Raw genomic sequence first — 14,064 nt, 5'->3', positions numbered from 1 at the left:
ACTAACAGTACACATGTGCGGGAGCCTCATGGAAAGTACCAGGGAGACTCCCAGAACAAAGGAATAAACAAGCTTAAATACTGGTGATATTGCTGACAGTATAAAAATATGAAACTGAACCAATTAGATCATTACACAGGGCAATTAACCAATCAAAGGTTTACCCGTAAACATAAGGCAGTTCACATCATCATATTTCTAGGCAGAAGAGAAAATCGGATATACTTCCATAAAAGGCACATTTCCTGCCTTCAGGCAGAATCTTGTTTGTTCAGTATTTTTCCATTATTCACAGTTCAGAGTCCACGGTACTCAGTACATCTCAGTTTACACAAACTGTCACATAGTCAATTCCCTTGAAACACATGCTTTGGCTGTTCATATTCTACAAGTGGTTGGCTGTGCAAGATGGCTGTACAAGGCTGGGTGAGGGATAATCCTTGGCATCATGCCACCTGACATTGGTGTGCAGTGTGGTACACGGGTGTAGTGTCTGCAATGTCCCACACAGATGGGTATTGTATGAACTGTCCTGACATCCTGGTTACCTTTGTCTATGGCCATAGCTTTGCAATGCATGCCATGTCTGTGTTTGATAGTCCTTGACATGGACATTGTCTGGGATGTGCACGTCCCAGAGTAATGTACAGTGACATGTACAAGTGTACCTGGTTGGACTGGCACATGTTGTGTACACAGACTGTTATCCTCTGATATGCCAGTACTGGCCTGGTGTGGCAGGACCTGCTTATAGACAGCAGGTTGACCCTGCACCTGCATTGATAGCATGATACAGGTATTCCCTGGTGTCAGTGGCATCGGTCCATACAGGGCACAAATGTAAGGCATTGTATGGCCTCTGTGGATCACATTTGATTGCACCACATATGTTGCAGGCATCTAATGGGGAACATAGTAAAGGTACAATGTCTGCAATTATATGCCTATTGGGTGCCATGCCCTCTGTAGCCCACTGCAATCACACCATGCTTACTATCTGTCATCAATGTGCAGGGTACTAGCAACATAGTGGGATATTCTAGACAAGTGTGTTTGTGTATGACACATGGGTTCACAACGTATTATGGGTAATAGTAGGGTTGCATACTGTGTTCACCAGGCCTTTTGCCAGATGTAGGGGTATGGCTTGCCAGCACAGTCCCTTGGCTGACTCATATCTGAACTCCTCATGAGGTGGACATTGTGACATATAATATGGACACCATATAGGAATACTACAAAATCCACTCCCCAACATGTCCAGTGGTTAAATACTCACAACTACCTCCACACAGGCTCTGACAGTCAAACACACACATACACACCTGCCATGTCTTGGAATAGAACCCCTACCTAACTAGTGTGTTATACTACAACATTACGCAGTTACAGCATGTGCTACAGAGATTATTGGGTTACAGCAGTCTCAGAGGTGTATTACTAGGTGGTTGACAACAGCAGGTTGCCAAAGGTGGTCATGTGAATTGTAAAGAGTGTGCATACTCTAAAAAGAATTGTGCTTGTCTCAGGCAGATAGAGACAGACACACACACACACACACACACACACACATACACACACAGTTGGCCTCTCCTGGAACTGCTACTTAACTAGTTGTTCACACCACAGCAATACGCAGTTATAGCACGTGCTACAGAGAATACTGGGTTATAGCAGTCCCAGAGGTGTATTTCTAGGTGAGTGACATCAGCAGGATTGCCAAAGGTGGTCATGTGAATTGTAAAGAGTGTGCATACTCTAAAAGCATCGTTATTTTCACAGGCAGGCAGACACACACACACAGTTGACCTGTCTGGGATTAGAACACCTGCCAAACTAGTTTACCACACTACAGCATTATGTAGTTACAGCACGCGCCATGGAGATTACTGTGTTACAACAGCCCCAGAGGTGTATTCATAGGTGGGTGACATCAGCAGGATTGCCAAAGAAGAGCATTCCAAGTGTATTGCGAGTTGTACATGTCTGTTACCTGCGTGTACCCACTGCTTACTGTCATAAAAACGCATTTACACCTGTATACAACTGCTTAAAAGTGTCTTATGCAGTCCTAATTGACAGTATCAACAAGGCTTGAAGGTCTTGAACCCTGGACCATGCACACTGAGGTCATTGGATGTACCACTAAGCCATCTGGGTTATATACATGTTGCATGGAGTCTATAATGCACATCCTACTACAGGTATTCCACAGTACTGAAAACAAATGGGACAGTCACTTTGTGTACATATGTACAGTACCTTGAATGTACTGTACTCTGTGAAACAACAAAGACAAGTCTACATCTGTACAACTGTCATAACTATATATGTATATATATATATATATATATATATATATATATATATATACACAGACACAGCCATAGCTATATATATATATATATATATATATATATATATATATATATATATGTGTAGATATATATATATATATATATATATATATATATATATATATATATATATATATATACATACACACACACACACACACACACACACACACACACACGTCTGAACACCCTTTGTGACACAGAAGGGTTCCAAAGGAACTGACGCGTACACAAAACAGAGGCATCTCTTGTGTTATAACATTTAAATCATAAGCAGTTCACCAGAGAAGGGATGGTTGTTGTGTATGTGGAGTTTAGGGTGAGGAATGATGGCTAATGTAATATACCCATGGGATTGTGGAGTTAGAATGGGGAAATGATGGGTATGGACCTACACCCTAGCGACCACATCTGTGTCACTGCTCGACAGTGGCACAGGAAAATAACATACCCGACTGTAGTCATGCTTGATTGTGTATTCTTTCTCATTCCTAACTATGTAATACTTTGTAGACACCAGTCATCACAGATGGCTACCATGGTGTGCTAAAAGACATTACACATGTGTGTGCCTGGCTACAGGGTAGTCGTGCACACACATGCCAGTATTGTGCATACACGTCTTGCCTATGTAAAGGTAACTAGTACAGTAGTATGAAGTTGGGTTATGTGCCACAGAGCACATACAATTACACTTACACTGATTCTACGTCTGAGCTGGGTGACATCACAGGACCAATTACTTGTAGTGGGGAGGGGGAAAGAGAGAGGTTTAGCAGTTGATAAGGATAAAGGGCAGTGCAAAAGGAGGTATCTCTTTGGAATGCAGCAAAACCCACTGTCATGACAAGATGCAGCCACAAATACACAACCACACTCAGCCATTTGCTGACACACACACTCAGGCATTTGCTGTCACACACACACAAACACACACACCCAGTTGCCAGTGGTGGGATCAGACCTCCTGCCTATCTACAGATCACTATTACAGTACTACGCAGTTACGAGTCGCGCCACATAGATTACACATTCTAAGGCAGTCAGACTGCCCTTCTAAGATTGAGGACAACAACAGGGAGACTGACAGTCACGAAGTACATAGCTGTAGACCTGTTTTTTTAAAGTAGGTGTCCATTACAACCTGTATGCACAATCAAGACACATCATCTGCAGGTAGGCCTGAGAGGTATAGTTGTAACGCAACAGGAACCTGAACTGGAGTATGGCCATCTGTGGAATGGACAACTACTATCACTATACAGGGTTACAGTGGGCATGCTCATACACTTAGTAGCACAGGGCCGTTTGAGATGCACTATGACTACAACTACACAAGGTTATACTGGGCATGCTCATACGCTTAGTAACAAAGAGCTTGTTGGATGCACTGACTCATATTACACAAGGTGGCAGTGGGTATACTCATACTCTTAGTAGGACAGGGCTGTTTGGGATGCACTCTGATTCTAACCACTGAAGATCACAGTGTGCATGCTCAAACACTTACATGTACAGAACACATTGTAATGGACTCCTATTGTAAACACACAGGTTTACAGCTAGGTACATCTTACCTGTCAGTATATATGCACATCATACTGGTTTACTACCTGATACCTGTATGTGGCCCATAAATGATATATCTGTGTCTGTGCTGTATGATACACATGCATACATGTACATGATGTACTGACATATATATGTTACGTATACACATTCATGTATGTGTGGACATGACAGACAGTAGGTTACCTAGGTCGCATAGGCAGATGCTACCTACAGCATGTGTCACACACCTTGCTGCCCTGAAAGGCATACATTGATAGCAGGTTGTGGACAGTGGCATTATACGTGGAACAGTGGCATGGGCAAGCATAATGTGTGAGCCACCTTGTGTAATGGTACTGAGGTGCAGGTGTCAAGGTGACCTCTCCCGGCTGTGTTAGTAGTTGTCATTATTAGCAGGACTGCTACCCCTAGTATATCTCACATTGGTCATATAAACAAGTTCTGCTGCTGTCCATCACCTTACATGAGGCATTTGCTACCAAGCACATTAATGCCACATGCAATGATGTCATAGTACGAGTGGCAACTGCTAGACCAAAATAATGAGCCAATGTCCTGCTGTTATTATGAGGTTGTGCAGTGTCTGTCATTCTGGACTGCCATGACTGAATAACAAGCCTTCAAAACAGAGCACATGCATCTATGTTACACTCGTGTGTGGATAATACCTATGTTGCATTTACCCATATAGCCACATTCCAAGGCAAATGTCCTACACCCAGAAGTAACACCCTGACACCTACATGACAATTGCATTGGATGCTTATGCTAACCAGTGCTAGATGTGTAGCTTTACTAATCCATATGCTCAATGTAGAACCTACAATGGGGAATACTGACATCTGTGCAGTGAGGAATACTTGGCTGAAGGCTCTTTAGTGCAGAATTGCACTACCACCATATAACTCAGATCCAGACATGTGGGCCATAACAGTGGTATGGACCATTCCAGGTGGTGGTGTACACATATTCATAAAGGCTAGTCACATGTAAAGACCACTACTCCGGCATAACGCATCACAGATGAGTCAGGTACAGGTGACAGTGGTAAATGCTGCATTCTAGGTTGTATCCTCATATACATCCACCACCTTGTTCCCAGACTACCAACACACATTCATATGTGGTATGAGATAGTATGGTAGACTACCAGATAACCCTCGACTGGTGGACTGTACCTAGGCCTACATCAACTGTGCAAAGTACCCATGTACAGACACAGCTGCATAATGTGTTATGCAATGCAATAATACCACTGTTTGTAACCAGCTCAGTTGTACACATACCAGGGTCCCTCGGATGTTGTCAGCATTAACACGGTTGGCTGTTGCTGTACACCAGTAAACAACACCCTCAAGGTTGGATATGATCTAACTGTGCCTGCCCTGGATATGTACATCTCACATTCATACAACATAAATGACATTACCATAACTTGTGTTATCCTTTCTACAGACAGGTGGCTACAGTCATTACACACATGCACATGGCAGATAGCATGCTAACAGTACATAAGGTTTGATATTTTTATTTTATTGTATTTTATTTTACATTTGTTGACCGGGCTAGTCTAACTGGATATATGTCCATTTTCAGTAGAGAACAAGGGAGATAAGCTCCGAGGAAACAAACAAAATCACATATACAAAAATTAATGTATACAATGAACATTGCAGGTGCAGTACAGAGAATAATCAAAGAGGTCATTTGTTCATAATAGATACAATTAGTACAATACAAAATCTAGTTGCAATACATCATAAAGAAAAAGATGGCAGCTGAATTATACAATATATTAGTATAAAAGTAGTCATAAAGAAAAAGTAATTATACAATATATTAGTAAATGTAGTCTCCTTAATGAGATTCTGAAGATGTAAGTAATAGTATAGAAGGACAAGGTAAGTTGTTATTAAGAAAAGGAACTTGATTACTGAGAAGAGGAGGGTAGGTTGAACCAAGTACAAAGAGCTAGTTGATCAGTCAGGTTTAGTACAGGGGCACAACCTGTGCATTCTGAGGAAAAGTTTCAGTTTGGTTTTAAAGAGTGATATAGAGGGAAGAGATGAAAGTTCGTTAGGAAGAAGGTTCTAGGATTTTCCAACAGTATTAGAGAAAAGAGAGTCCCTAGCCCTGTTGCTTGATTTACAAATATTTACAAAAAGTTTATGTGATGATCGTAAGGTCTTTAGATTGTTGTAGGGGGTAATGAGGGTAGATAGTATAGGGGTATTGGTAGGTTTGTAAAGGGTTTTATGGGCAATGGTCAGTTGGTGGAATTTAAGCTGATTTTGTAATTCAAGACATCCTAGCTGCTTTAGATTAAAACAGTGGTGGGTTCTGAAAGGGTTACCTGTAGCAAATCTGGCTATGTTATTGTAGGAGTTTTCCATTTTATTAAGGTTGTTTTTAGAGAGATTGGTATATATGGGTGAGGCATAGAGGAGAGTAGAAATTAGATGGGTGTGAGCAATAGTTATTCTAGCTGCAGGAGAGAGGAAGGGTTTGATCCTCTAGAGAGAGCCTAGTTTTCTATTAACAGATTTTAGAGTATTGTTAATATGGGTGTCGAAGTTAAGGTTGTTATCTATGGTGATACCTAGTAGTTTGGTAGTTGGATCTGGGAATATGAGAGTACCATTTTTGGATGTTACTGTGAAGTCTATTGGGGGGGACTTACAAGCAGGAGTAAAAAGGAGGAGTTTAGTATTTTTGGGGTTCAAAAGGAGACAGCGCTGTGTAAATCATTGTCCAACTGTGGTAAACACATTTTGGGTAAGGGGGTGAAGTTCAGATATAGATGTGGCTTAGCATATAAGTGTGGAATCATCTGCATATTGTATGCATGTAACTTGGGGAATTGCTAGGTGAAAGTCGTTGATAAATATAAAAGACAGGAGAGGTCCTAATATGGACCCTTGAGGAACACCAATGTTAACGGGCAGATGGGTAGATAGAATGTTATGCCAAAGTACAGCCTGTTGTCTGTTATCTAAGTAGGACTGGAACCATTTTATAGCTCGTGCATCTAGTGACAGGAATTTGAAGATATTTATAAGTATCTGGTGATTTACCATATCGAATGCCTTAGACAGATCTATAAGCAGTGCAGAGGAAAGCATATTGAGGTTACGTTTTTTGTTAATACAGTCAGTAAAGGAAAGGAGTAGTGCTGTGGGAAGGTCTGAAACCATGTTGAGAGTTTGAAAGTAAGTTATTTTGGATTAGGTGGTCTAGCAATTGTCTGTGGATGCATTTTTCCATTATCTTTACTAAGGGAGAAAGTAGGGCTATGTGATGGTAATTGGAGAGTTCAGTAGAGTTCCCACCCTTGTGAAGGGGGATAATATGGGATACTTTCCAGATTTTAGGGATGTGTCCTTCACTGATAGTTCTATTGATGAGAATGGAAATGGGATAGGCGATAGATTTGGCTGCCTTTTGTAGATATTCAGCGGGTAGTTGATCTGCTGAAAGAGTGGATGGTTTCAGTTTTTGGATAAGGGTAAGAATATATGTTGTTGGGACTGGTTGGAAGAGAAATGGAGGGGATGGGTTAGAGTTAGAGCTGGATATAGTTAAGTTCTGAGTAGATAAATGACTGGCAAGAGTTTGAATGGCCTCAGTGAAAAAGGTATTAAAGGCAGTAGCAGTCTGCTTGGGATTCTCCTGGTCTGTGCCTTGTGGGTTTGGTTTGATGGATTGACCTGGGTGTAATAATTGAGTAATACTCACCCAGAACTTTTGTGGTTTATTATGGTTAGTCTGCTGAAATTGTAGGCAGTAGTTTCTTTTGTCAGACAGTATAGCTTTTTTAGTTTCATTTCTCAGCTGTCTGAAGTTTTGTTGGTCTACTGGGTTTTTAGTTAAACAAAATTTATTCTGGTATTTATTTCTGAGATGGATTTTTTGCCTGGTTTCTTTTGAAAGCAATGCAGCAGATTTAGTTCTCATTCTAATAGAGCAGGTTGGTGCATGGTGGTCTAGTATGGCTAGGAAGTTAGAATTAAAGTAATTAACAGCTTCCTCCAGTGTGAGGTATTTTAAGAGAGACCAGTTACATGCTCTTAGTTCTCTCTGGAAGAGATCAGGGTTGAAGTTTTTCTTGGTTCTAATTGTCCTAGATATGGTTGGATTAGGTAGATTGGATTTAAGCCTAATGATGTAGGTTAGTGAGTGGTCACTTACATCATCAGGGAGGGTTCCATCTTCATATGTCTGGGGATGATTATTTATGAAAATCCAGTTTAAGGTACTTTCTTTCTTATTAGGCTTGTTTATCCTGGTAGAGGAGGTAATGGTTTGAGAAAAACCAAAAAGGTTAATATGGCTGGTAGGGTGACTACTGCTACAACACTTCCAATCAATGTTAGAATCACCTAGGATTATGGTTTCTTGGAGTAAATTTGGGGATAACCAACAAAGGATATTTTCTATGGTGGCAATGTTATTACCAGGAGGAAGATAGATACAGATAATATATATGGATTTGAATGTGTTAAGTTGAAGCTTGGTAATAAGAATTTCAGTGTTGGAGTCATGAGGTGGTTTATAGTCGTAGGTAGTAATCTGTAACCTAGATTTAAATAGGATAGTTACACCACCACCCTTTTTGGTTTCTTGGTCAAGTCGCAAAATATTATAACCAAGTGGGATGACTTCATTGTCTTTAGTTACAGGTTTTAACCAAGTTTCTGTTAAGCAAAGAATGTCAAAGGAGTAGACTTCCAAGAGAGCATGGAGTTGTGCATCTTTGATATTAATGCTACGTATGTTGAGGTGAGCTAATAAGAGTGAGGTGGTTTGGTAAGGGAATGGATAGTAGAGGGGCTGGGGTTGAGGAGTTAAGTGGTAGTAGCAGTTGTTGTGCCTGGGTTTGGGTGAATGTCTCCATCTTTTAAAGAGAAGAGTAGTGTTTGAAGTCTAGGATTTGGGAATTTACTATATAAAAGTAGAGATTTTTTGGGATTGGGAGAGTCATATCTAATGTGGGCTATCCTATGGTATGTTGCTAGTAGATAGCTGGATGTAGATGTTATGTTAACATGGTTAGTGAAAATAGGTAGAGAAGGAGAGGTAAATAGCTTGAGGTAGAGAAGGTGTAGATATAATGTGTGTTCATAGGAGGTTAGCAGGTAAGCTAAAGTTAGATGTGGTAGAAGTGTAAGTATGAGTAAACTCTGTAAGAGGGCTAGGGTGGGTAGCTTATACATCTGGAAGGATGAGTTGTTAGGTTGCTGTTATATGCTCAGAGGTATACTAGGTGTGGAAAGGGATAGGTGGAGAGTGTAGTGGGAGAGATAGGGGGTGGTAAGTGAAAGGAGGGAATTGGAGTTAAGTGGCCAATGGTGAAGGGTTTGTGATTGGTGGAAGAGGGAAGGGGTGTGGTTAGATGGTATAAGAGTAGAACTCCTGGGGGTGGGTGGTATTTGGGGGAAGGGTAGGGGAGTGGAGTGAGCCTGCAGGGCAAACAGAATGGGTAGAAACAAGTAAAGGAGAAGCTAGAGAAGAAACTATCAGCAATGCTAGTAATTGAAGGAAAGTTAGGCAAGTCAGGAGTGGGAAAAATCAGAGATAAAACAGAAGTCTGTGAGAGAAAAAAACAGATGGGTGTAGACAGCTGAAGTAAAGGGTAAGTGAGAAAATAAGAGCAGGTCTAGGACTTAAGAGATGTAGTGTAATTACAGAAGAAACACAGCAGGAAAAGCAGGAGATGAAGGATGGGATAAGGGTGCCACCTAGTGGGCAGATCTAATATTGCAGGTAAGTATTTAAGGGTGCTAGCTGGTTTAGAACTAGGGAAGGAGTGATAGCTAGTAAAGGGGGTTATTATAAAGTAGAAGAGGTTTCTTGGATACAGGGTAGATGGGGGTAAAGGCTGCTGACCGTTCAGGCTCATAGTGTGCTTTAGAACCTCTGAAGCAATAGTAGACAGTAGTCAGCTTTACAAGCAGGACTTAGGCAACCACATACTTTCTTGCTTCCTTGAGAGAGGGTGCAGGGAAAATAAGGCTGTTAGATGAGACCGCAGGTATTTCAATAGGGTCCTTTGTCACCAGGTAGGTAGGTTCTTAGAGACTATATCAGGAACAGTGCAATCGGGAGCAGGGTACTTTAGGGAGAAAGAGAAACAAACGTGGAGGAGAGAAAAAAAGAGTTCACACATAGCAGGTAGTTATGACAATTAAACAAACAAAAAAGCTTTATATTACCTCTGTCACATATCTATGTTGACAGAGGTAATATTCCCTCTCTACTGGTCACCCATGACACCTATCATATCATACAATACCCCATGTGGCATGTATGTCTTTAGACATGTCCATCTAATGCAATGCCTACAAACATACCCAAGTAACAGGACCATAGGACATACACAAGGCCTGTATTGACAGACTCAGGGAAATCCAGCTTTGCTCTGTATGTTCCTGAGAAGTCATAGGTGATATGCTCATGACATGTACAGCCAGGTGTGGCCACAGCTCCTACATATACCCCATGTCAACAATTGCATCTCATGCATGCTGTGTGCTGTCTGGACATTAGACTTAGTACCACAAAAGCCAGTACATGCTGGGGTGAGATGTTTACAAGCCATAGACCTCAAACATGCCTGAATGAGTGTACTGCCTAGCTCTAACAGAGCACATTGCTGGTTCTCTTCCAGTAAACATGAGGTGTGTGTGACAAATATGATGTGCTCACTGTTGACCATTACAGTGCCCTGGCTTCACCATGGCACTGTCAAGTAACAGTTTGTAGGAGCATGATATGGAATAATGCTGTGTCTGTCTCACTGATATGTGCTGTTGTAATATATGTACACTTGGCTACTCGGCTAAAGTGGTGGTGTCCTACCTGTACATGAATACAACATCCATTATGGTGTAATGCCCGGCTATGTTTCACACATGGCGTGGGGAAGGTGTGGAATGTATCTTCTTGACCTGCTAGTGCACTTACTGATGTAGACCGCATATGTGTACATGTATTGATGTTTGTGTAGATTCCATGTGTGTGCAGTGCCTGATGTCTGAAGGTGACTGTTGTCTTAGCACATCATGCTGTTGCAATACAGCCTCGACATTGCCAGCTTTATATGGTGATATGCTCTAAGTACAGTAAGCCGTACATGAAGTATGGACAGATGTTTGGACATGACTACTAAGTAGTGGGGCCTCTTTGCAGATGAATGATTACTGAGGACAGCTCACTGGTGTGTTACAACCAGTCCTACAATAACCTGTGTAACTGCAAAGGTCAGATTTTGTTAATTGAAGTGGAAGACAGACAATGTAGAATGTTGTAAGGGTGACACTGAAGGCAAACCTCATGACACCTGTAACAGTAATACCTCCCCTGTGCATATATTGTGCATATATCAGCACAGTTGTCAAAGGAAAGATTCCTTAAGCATTGTACCAGATGCAATAGTGCTGTACTTCTGTAGTACCTATCATGAGATAGGCAGGTATTTGATTCACAGTACTGGCACATGTGGGTTTGTGTGTCCATATATATCACATATGGCTGGGAATACATCCCACATGTTATCACTCTCCTGAACACTGTTGTTGACACCAGTACAGAGTGAAGTGTAGAAAGAAAGGCATAGGCAGGTGGTTAAACCTCACACATGTAAAGTGTCTGTATGTGTGTGACATAGGTGTATATCTTTGTGAATGCCACACATGTGTGTGTGTGTGTGTGTGTGTGTGTGTGTGTGTGTGTGTGTGTGTGTGTGTGTGTGTGTATGGCTGTCCGGTTCCTGGAGTGAGGCTGTATTTTACCATAGTGAAATGTTAATGCCACCTCCCCCCATCCACTCAATGCAATCTAGCATCCCTGTTGATATCATCAATCGTAGTCAGGCATTCTAACCGCCTCTTATCATGTACACCCTGGGGTGTGACCTGTTGTTACATAGCCTACTGATGGACCCCCCTCCCCACATACACTCATTGCACTGTAGTATCCCTGTTGATGTCCTCGATCCTAGGCCATTCCAACTACCTGTACATGTGTAATCTCTGTGGCGCATCTTGTAATTGTGTAGTACTATAATGATAATATGCACATAGGCAGGGGTTCTCATCCTAACACTGGCAACTGTGTGTGTGTCAGTGTGTGTGTCACTGTGTCTGTGAATCCCTGAGTGTGTGGGTGTGTCTGTGTTTGCATGCTGTCATGGCATTACCGCTTCCCAATGAGAAGCCATTATTTCCACTGGCCTTTACCCTTGTCATCCGGCATACCACTCTTTTACCTCCTCCACTCTCCAGGTAAATATACCTGTGATGTCACCCATTATGTCAGGCCCCAGTGGCCTAATGGATAAGGCATTGACCTCCTAAGCCAGGGATTGTGGGTTCGAGTCCCATCTGGGGTGATATAATCTTGGTTGGGAGGGTGGCCTAATGGTAAAGGTGTCTGTCTTACAAACACAAGGTGCAGGGTTTGAGTCTCACAAGGGATAATAGGCTAGGCTTAAAATGGCTCGCAAGGGCAGTTAGCTTAGTGCTAACCTATGAAATTATGAAACTATGGATGTGACAGCTCTGAACACAGTAGCTTACTACACAGCTATTATGCTCTTGGATCATTAGAACAGTAAACATAATTGAAACATGGGAGAATATAACTGTGATGTGGAAGCTACAAAGTGCATGCAGGTATTGTCATACTGACGTGTGGGTAGTCAACATGTACATATGGGACACCCGCAAACATCGACATCCCCTGGCACATGCAATTACACCTGAAAGAGGAAGGCAGAACGTCAAGATCAACATGCAGTTAGTGTCGTTACATATGATACATACTGTCAGAAGTACAAAATGCATTCTAAAACTGTAATTAATGGTATGTCTGCTGCCTGTCAACACTACTCAACAATATTAATCTACAATTGTCTATCTAGTATGTTCACCCTGTGCATTAGACCATATGAACATGTCCCTGCACTGATGGTGTGGATGACAGGGATGCGGCACAGGCATCATCATATGCACAGAGTAATAATGTTTGCCAGAGGCCTGGGCTGTGCCATTGGATGACATCATGTGTGTGTGTTAGAGCCTGTGATATAATTGGGTGTGTGTGGATGTTATGCGCGTGTGTGTGGAGGTGCCCTACATTTGTTTCCAGTGTGTATGCATGCACACAGGTCTGGCATGTGGCTGGCCTACACAGGGGTATTATTGACAGCTGCAGACTGTACAAGGCAGGCTCACAGTTCACGGTGTCCGGCCATGGCCATGTGACCTGCGCCTGCCAGAGGTTGCAGGGGCACTACCAGGCAGAGGTCCAGATTGGGTACTATCTGATGACACATGTCCACTGGAATCGTGTCCTTGTTGGGACCGTCCAGGACCATGTGCAAGTGGCCTGCTGTGTCCTGGTGTGGACTGCACAGCACCAGCTGCACTGCTGCTGCTACCGCCACTATGGGAGCGGGCATGTGCAGTAGCATGTTCATGTAGACCTTCAACAGGTGATGTAGCTGACCTACGTCCATGTGCCCAATGCCTCACTCCCACCAGATGCTCCAGCACAGAAATTCCACGCTCGATGATTGACATGCCATGGTCAAAGACTCCCACCATGTCACCCAGTCGCTGTATTTGCAATTGCCTGGATGTTGTCAGTTAATGAACGGACGGCAGCTTTCTGAAGCCTCAGACCTTCTCTGTTTTGCCGTTCAGCACATGCTTATGCCTCCATTACAGCCCGAAACATGCGTCTGGTGACTCCAGGTGATGTGCTTTGTCTCACAGGGGCATGTTGGCCAGTGGTCCTCCTATGAGCAGCACTGGGCACATGCCTGTGTGGGACATCACCAGTCTGTTGACTGGGATCATGATGTGCAGGCACACCTTCCATAGTCACCACACTTCCCTGTTCCATGCTACCACCCACCAACTGTCCTTCCTGTATGGCCAGTGGTGATGGGGTATGTGCAGGCAGGGGAACTGTGTGCAAGGATGAGGGGGAGAGAGGTGGAATGGCAATCAGTGGCACATATTCAGCCCCTAACAACCCTGCCTGTGCCTCAATCATGCTATCATCATCACTGCTAGAGTCTGTGGGGACACTAACATCAGGTGGACTGCAGGAGGGCAATGCACTACATCAA

The 14,064-nt window shown here is 42.7% G+C and overlaps 1 protein-coding gene and 1 non-coding gene across 2 annotated transcripts in view; both read left to right on the top strand.

Moving 5' to 3' along the window:
- SNTG1 (syntrophin gamma 1) overlaps positions 1–14,064 on the top strand; it is a 4,111,241-nt gene that overhangs the window by 2,131,097 nt on the left and 1,966,080 nt on the right. The gene's annotated exons all lie outside the window — the stretch shown is intronic.
- Positions 12,246–12,318, top strand: TRNAR-CCU. Its single transcript has one exon. It is a non-coding gene; the product is annotated as a tRNA-Arg (tRNA).

Source organism: Protopterus annectens, chromosome 3.part0 (assembly GCF_019279795.1).
Source record: "Protopterus annectens isolate FY-2018-M chromosome 3.part0, PAN1.0, whole genome shotgun sequence".
Taxonomy (NCBI): Eukaryota; Metazoa; Chordata; order Ceratodontiformes; family Protopteridae; genus Protopterus; species Protopterus annectens.
This window is presented reverse-complemented; position numbering and strand designations above follow the sequence as displayed.